Source organism: Tupaia chinensis, unplaced genomic scaffold (assembly GCF_000334495.1).
Source record: "Tupaia chinensis unplaced genomic scaffold, TupChi_1.0 Scaffold000463_1, whole genome shotgun sequence".
Taxonomy (NCBI): Eukaryota; Metazoa; Chordata; class Mammalia; order Scandentia; family Tupaiidae; genus Tupaia; species Tupaia belangeri.
This window is the reverse complement of record NW_006159972.1, coordinates 1,481,539-1,488,429: the sequence shown is the minus strand read 5'-3', so window position 1 is coordinate 1,488,429 and position 6,891 is coordinate 1,481,539.

Sequence of the window (6,891 nt, the reverse complement as noted above, 5' to 3'; positions counted from 1 at the left end):
CTGGTCAAATTGAAGAAGAAGAATACATACATACATACATACATAAAATTATTAAAGAGAAAAAAAAAAAAGAATCAACTATTTGCCAGGTTGGTGGGAGCCTGCATGGGAGCCGCACAGGGCCAGTAGTTTGTGGAACATCTCTGCCTAGCTCCATGGAATTCTGTACATGGTCTTTGGTTTTAGCGTGGTGTGTTATAGGTGTGTGTGTGTGTGTGCATGTGTGTGTGTTTGTTTTTATTTTTGTTTTGTAGACAGGGTCTCTGTGTGTCACCACAGGGAGGCTGCCTCAGCCTCCCTAGTAGGGCCCTGGGTGTGCACATACACCTGGCTCTTTAGAACAGGTCTTGCTGTGTTGCCCAACTTGTCGTGAGCTCATGACGGTCTGGCCTCAGCCTCCCAAATAGCTGGGACTACAGGTGCACACCCCATGCCTGGCTTTTTAGAGTGTGTCCTTGCAGCCTCAGACCCCAAAGCAGCAGAGTCCAGCGTGTACTACCAGGGCTGGGCTTGTTATTCTTTTGTTTGTTTCTTTTTAAGGAGGAAGGAATAGAGGAAAGAGATTAATCTAGATAGGAGATCATTTCTAAATTATTTTCGAAATTAATTTTTTATAATGGAGAGCACACGTGTGTGCACACATGCACATATGCTTGTGAGAGGACCCTTGACAAGGTCTTACCGTACCACGATCCCCTTCCCCTAGTCCTTCAGCTCCTCAGGACTGAGCGCTCATGCACACCTGGTGTGTTTTCAAGCCAACCTGGGCACCTGAACCTGTAGTCGCCATATGGCTTCCAGCCTTGCGGGCACCTGTGTTACCACTGCACCATAGCAGCTGGATCAGGAGAGTGTATTTTGAAATGAGACCAAATAAAACAAAAATAACAAACTTCCAGTGTTTTCCAGGTATTGTATTTTAAATAGATTCATTCTGAATCAATAAACATACAGCACCTTCCAGCATTTTGTCCAGTCCTCTGTGAGGTACGTAAATGATGTGTTCAATACCCAGTGACTCGGTGTCTGAAGGAGATAAACAGATAACCCACTGACGTGCCTCAGCACGAGCTCCCATTTGCTGAAATGAGACACTCAGCTCCACTCAGAACCTGTTACCCTCAGAACACCTGTCAAGTCGTTGGTGGTATGTGCTGGTGAAGAGGTTGGGCCCGGTAGCCTTTTCACAGCAGCCGTCCCTATCTGGCAGTGTGTGTGTGCGCTGAGGGCCTTTGTGACTGGCTGGGCCGTGCCCATCTCCATGGTGTTGGTCTGAGCAGACAGAAGCAGATGTGTGGGTCCCCTTGGGTTTCCTATAGGACCTGCTGGCAAACCAGGCCTCGAGGGAACCCTGGAAGGGCCAAACTGGATCTCGGGGGGTTTTACTGAAGTCAATGCTTCACCCAAAGGCTCTGAACTTTTCCTTTCCGCTGCCCAGTCAAGGGCACCTGTGTTCTCCCTTCACAGACCAGACCGTGTCCTGTTCATATATGAAAGAGGACCTGAGGCCTGCTGCGGCATACTGGTTAGGGATCTCACATGGTTGAATGAGTGGCTCAAGTCCCAGACCCAGTGGTTCAAAAGGAGCACCTGGTGTGTGTGCGTGCATGCCCACAATCCTGAGAGGAGAATGGAGGAGAGGGTATGACAGTGTGGCCTTCCGGGGGTGGGGGGGGAAGGTGCTTTCTTACTTACCCTCTGTCTCTGAGTGAGCACATGCACCCTATAGGAAACTTGAAAAAAAGAGGACCTGGTTCCGCCCGGCTCATGCTGACCTGCTCTAGCCTGAGGCCAGCCAAGTGCTTCATCCTCTGCCTCGGGCCAGCTCAGGAGGGGGATCTCTTCACCAGGCTCATCTAGCAAGGACTTAGAAGCACCACCTGCCTTGGTCTAAGAACTTAGGGGCAAAAACTGGCTGGTGGGGTGCAGGGGCCTGGCCCTCCGTGAGAAGGCAGCATGTGGCCCTGTGTCTGTCTCAGATCGTCAAGGACTGACCACTGTTGACCAGAAAGACTCTGTGCTGAGACTAGGCACGGTCCTCAGTGAAGGCTGCAAACCAAGACAAAGGAAAGTAGCATCTTCATAAAACGTGAATCCCCTGTTAATTGCTGCCAAGAAGATAAAACTGACTGAGGAAAATACCATGTATTTTCCTGCAGGACCATTGGGTGGCATGGTGATCGAGGTGCTGGACATTCCCACATGGCCGACTGCAATTCCAGTCCTGGACCTGGTGGCTTGCTTTCTCACTTTCTCTCTCTCATCAAATTAAAAATAAATTAATGAATAAAGTTAAATAAATAATTATTAAAAAAGAAGTAAATAGACTGCAAGGAGGGGGTGTTTAAAATCATTGCTGCTGGGACCAGCAGGTGGCATGGTGGTTAAGGCACTGGACTCACACATGGCTGACCATGGTTCAAGTCCTGGACCTGGTAGCTTGCTTTCTCGCATTCCCTCTCTCTCTATCTCTCTTACTCTGTTCCTCTCTGGTCAAATTAAAATAAGTAAATAAATAAAGTTAAAATAAAATAATTCTTTAAAGAAACAAAAATAATCATTGCTGAACTCATCTGCAGTAGAGACACAATCTCTTACTTTAAGGAATGCCTCAGTAAGAGGCCCCATGGAACAAACCTCATTTCACAGCTAAGTAACTGCTCAAACGTGCAGTACAGCATTTAGAACCTGTAGTGTGTACACTTAGGCATTTTCTGTAAATAATGGCATAACTCCAGAATAACTCCTTTCCCCCCTTTATTCATGATAAGGGTGCACTTGAAAGAGAGAACCTGCCAGTGGGACCTGTCATACCTCACTCCTTTCACTCCTTTGTCCTTCAATCTTCAGAGGAATTGGAAAATAAAGCCTAAACAAAATTTCTGATACATATATATAATAAATGTATAAAATAGTCTGATAGGCATTTTTTTAATTCAGGATTTTTGATATAGGATGTGTGCACTCACCAGAGACAAGAGAGAGAAAGTGAGAATTGGGGCTGCAATCTCTTCTCCTCCTGAGATTTTGGGCGTGCACACACACATGGCTGGCATGATTTTCAAGCTGCCGGATCGGGGACTCAAACCATTGACAGCCGTGTGGGAATGCAGCACCTTGACCACTATATTCTATACTGGTAGATTTTATGTTTGAAGTGATCATCATGGGCTGGTCTGTTGTCTGCTGCTAACTTGCTGTGATTGGGCTGAGAGCATCTGTCCATCTCTGGGTGAGCTAGCCCAGGTAGGTAGAGTTATAGGTGCCTGACCAGCCTGTGGTTGGTGCCCTAGGGACAAGTGCTCACCCCCTTGTGCACTCAGTGTCCCAACTGCGACTCTGTGCAAGGCACATCCTGGAGTCACCTCCCTGGGGGTGGCGGGGAGGCAAGGTTAGCTCTAGAAGGGCCCCGCGTACCCACTGCTCTTTTCCTGTGAAGCCATCCTTACTCCATCACAGGCCTTGGCTTCAGACCACCCTTTCCTTCATGCCTCTTCCAAGTTTCCTGGTTTCGCCCTGGGTCTTACCCCGCTGCCTTTGTTCCATCCCAGGCCTTTCTGCCTCTCTGTTGTCCCTCACAGGCGGACTTCTCAGAACCCCTTTGCCACTTGCCTGATTGCTTTTCCCTCTTGCTTGGAGACTCCCAAAGTTACGCTTCTCCTGTGTTTCTATTCTTCATTCTCCAGCCACACAGCTGGTGAAGTGTCTTTTCAGACCTAGTCCTATGTGAGGCTCACAACGTTCCTTCATGTTGAGCTTTCAGTCTAAGTTGTTCAAACATTTGTAATATAAAGATCATTTTTAAATTTTGGGGGGAAAGGTTTTGCTATAGGGCACGTGCGCTTACCAGAAAGAGAGACAGAAAGTGAGAAATCACCCCACGGGGGGAATGGCCACACCACAGTCTCTCCTCCATTCTCCTCTTGGGACCTTGGGCATGCACGCACAAGCGCCTGGTGTGAGTTTAAGCCACTGGGTCCGGGACTCGAACTGCAGTTGACCACATGGGAGTCCAGCGACATAGTCATTACGCCATCTGCTGGTCCCAAAAGATAATTTTTTTAAGAGAGATTTTTTTGCTATAGGCTGTGTATGCTTGCCAGAGAGACAGAGACAGAGACAGAGAGATAGAAAGTGAGAAATTACCCCCAGGGGGATGGCACTGCCACAGTCCTTTCTCTTCCATTCTCTTCTTGGGATCTTGGGCACACGCATGCCCACTGTGAGGTTTAAGTCACTGGGACTGGGACTTGAACTGCGGTCGACTACATGGGAGTCCAGGAATACAACCGTTATGCCGTCTGTTGGTCCCAAAATCATATTTTAAGCTTGAATTCTGTTTTCCAAAATGGAAAAAGTTATTTTCTGATTATAATAGTATTTGTATCTAGTTTTTAAAAACCAGACTAATGGTGGCCAGCAGGTGGTGTGGTGGTTAAGGGTGCTGAATTCCCACATGTCTAACTGTGGTTTGAGTCCCGGACCTGGTGGCTTGCCTTCTCGTGTTCCCTTTGCCTCTCACTCTGTCCCTCTCTGGTCAAATTAAATAAACAAACAAACAAATGAACAGATAAACAAATAAAGTTACATAAGATAATTCTTTGGGGGAAAAAGATTAAAGTGGGAAAAAAAAATGAAGGAAAGTGAAAATACCAGTTTTCTCATTAACTAGAAAAGACTTCCAGTAACAATTAGGTATATATTGTTCTAGGCTTTGTTCCTGTGTATGCAAACTTATGTAAATGGGATATTATACACACCCTTCTATAGCTTACTTTTGGACATGGGACATGACACAACCTCGTGTTTGGAATTACGTATTTATACTAAGACATATATGATTTTTTTTCCTTTAATTGCCAGAGGGTGCGTGCACTTGCTAGACAGAAACAGAGGGGCAGGGGGAAAAAGCAGCCCCCAGTGGGGTGTAGTCATGCTGCAATCTCTTCTCCACCTCTCCATTCCTATTGGGGCTCTGAGCAAACACACACACCAGTGTGTCTTTCAAGCCATCAGGGCCAGAATTCAAACCACGTTTGGCCTTGTGGGATCTGGCTTTCTTTTTTTTTTTGGAGAGGTTTTTGCTATAGGGCGCGTGCGCTCACCAGACAGACAGAGAGAGACATAGAGACAGAAAGCGAGAAATCACCCTCTAGGGGGGTTGACCATGCAGCAGTCCCTTCTCCTCCATTCCCCTCTTGGGATCTTGGGCACGCACGCACACACGCGGGGCATGAGTTTTAAGCCACTGGGTCCGGGACACGAACCGCAGTCGACTACATGGGAGTCCAGCAACATAGCCATTACACCAACTGCTGGTCCTGGGATCTGACTTTCTTAACCACCAGGTTATGGACTGGCCCAGCTGTTTAAGAATTTTACATACAGGGTCTGGCAGGTGGCATGGTGGTTAAAGGGACTGGATTCCCACATGGCTGACTGCTGTTCGAGTCTGGACCTGGTGGCTTGCTTTCTCACTTCCCCTTTCTCTCTCTCTCTCCCTCTCTCTCGCTCTCTCTCTCTGGTCATATTAAGAAATTAATAACAAATGGAATTAAATAAATATTTCTTTAAAAAAAAAAAGAATTTTTACTTATGGGAAAGTGTCCCCATCCTAAGAAGCCAGCTAATGTCTAAGCGTTACGCTGCATTATGATTTCGCCTCTCAGTCCAGTACACCCTGTCTTGCTTTTGTTTTGGTTACCATTTTGCAAATTGGTCCATTTCTTTCGTCATATTATTTCTGTTTTGTTTCATGATTGAACAGCAAAACTTAAGCCTTCATTCTCTATTCTGAGTCTGGAAGAAATAACTAAAGCTAATTTAGAATTTGTCATATCATGGTTTTGAATTAAACAAACAAACAAAATCTAATAAAAGAGTACATACCATGTTCTTTCTGAGTATATTAAAAAACTGGCAGAGATTCGAGCTGTAGAGGTTTGGGCACATGCCAAGGATGTTGGTGGTCTCTACGTGGTCTGTTTTTTAAATTAACAAAGAGTAAACTGACTCTCTTTTTTGGCTATATAGCACTATGAGTTCTAACATATGTGTACATTCATGTAGCCACTACTGTAATTAGGGTACCAAACAGTTTCATCAAGTTCCTCATTCTGTTCCTTCAGAGACACACCCAGCCCTTGGCAAAATCACGCTTCTGTTTCTCATCACTGTAGTTTCGTCTTTTCCAGAATGTCATAGACGTGGACTCACAGGCCCAGCCTCAGGGGTACAGTCATAGCATACTGAGTCGCAGTGCTAGGGGCTAGGGGCCGTATGCCAACTACGGGTCCAGATCCAAGCCCAGTGGACCTGAAAACACTCCAGCTGTGCATGTGCCCAGGATCTCGGTGAGCTGTGGGGCTGGGGGATGAGAGTCACGGTGTGACAAGACCCTGTCAAAGGTGCTTCTTGCTCATACACACATGTGCTGTCCTTCGTAATTTAAAGAGAGTAAAAGACATGAAATCAAAAGTTTTTAGTTTTTTGCCATAGGGTACATGCCCTCACGAGAGAGAGGGAAAATGAGAAATCACCCCCCAGGGGCATGGCCACACCTCAATTCCTTCTCCGTTTTTCTCCTCTCGGAATTTTGGGTATGCACACACATGCCCAGTGTGATTTTCAAGCCGCCTTGCCCGGGACTCCGACTGTGGTGGATCATGTGGAAGTCCAGCGTCTTAACCATCATGCCACCTGCTGGCATCTAAAGTGTGTACTTCCAAGATTATCTTTCACACCACAGAATGTATTTGAGATGAATTCATGCTGTGTTTTATCAGAAGTTCATTCCCTGTGTGGCTGAGTAGTTTCCCATTGTAGGTAGGTACTACAGTTTCTCTGTTCAGTGACCTGTTGAAAGGACATTTGGGGAGCAGCCGCCGCGCC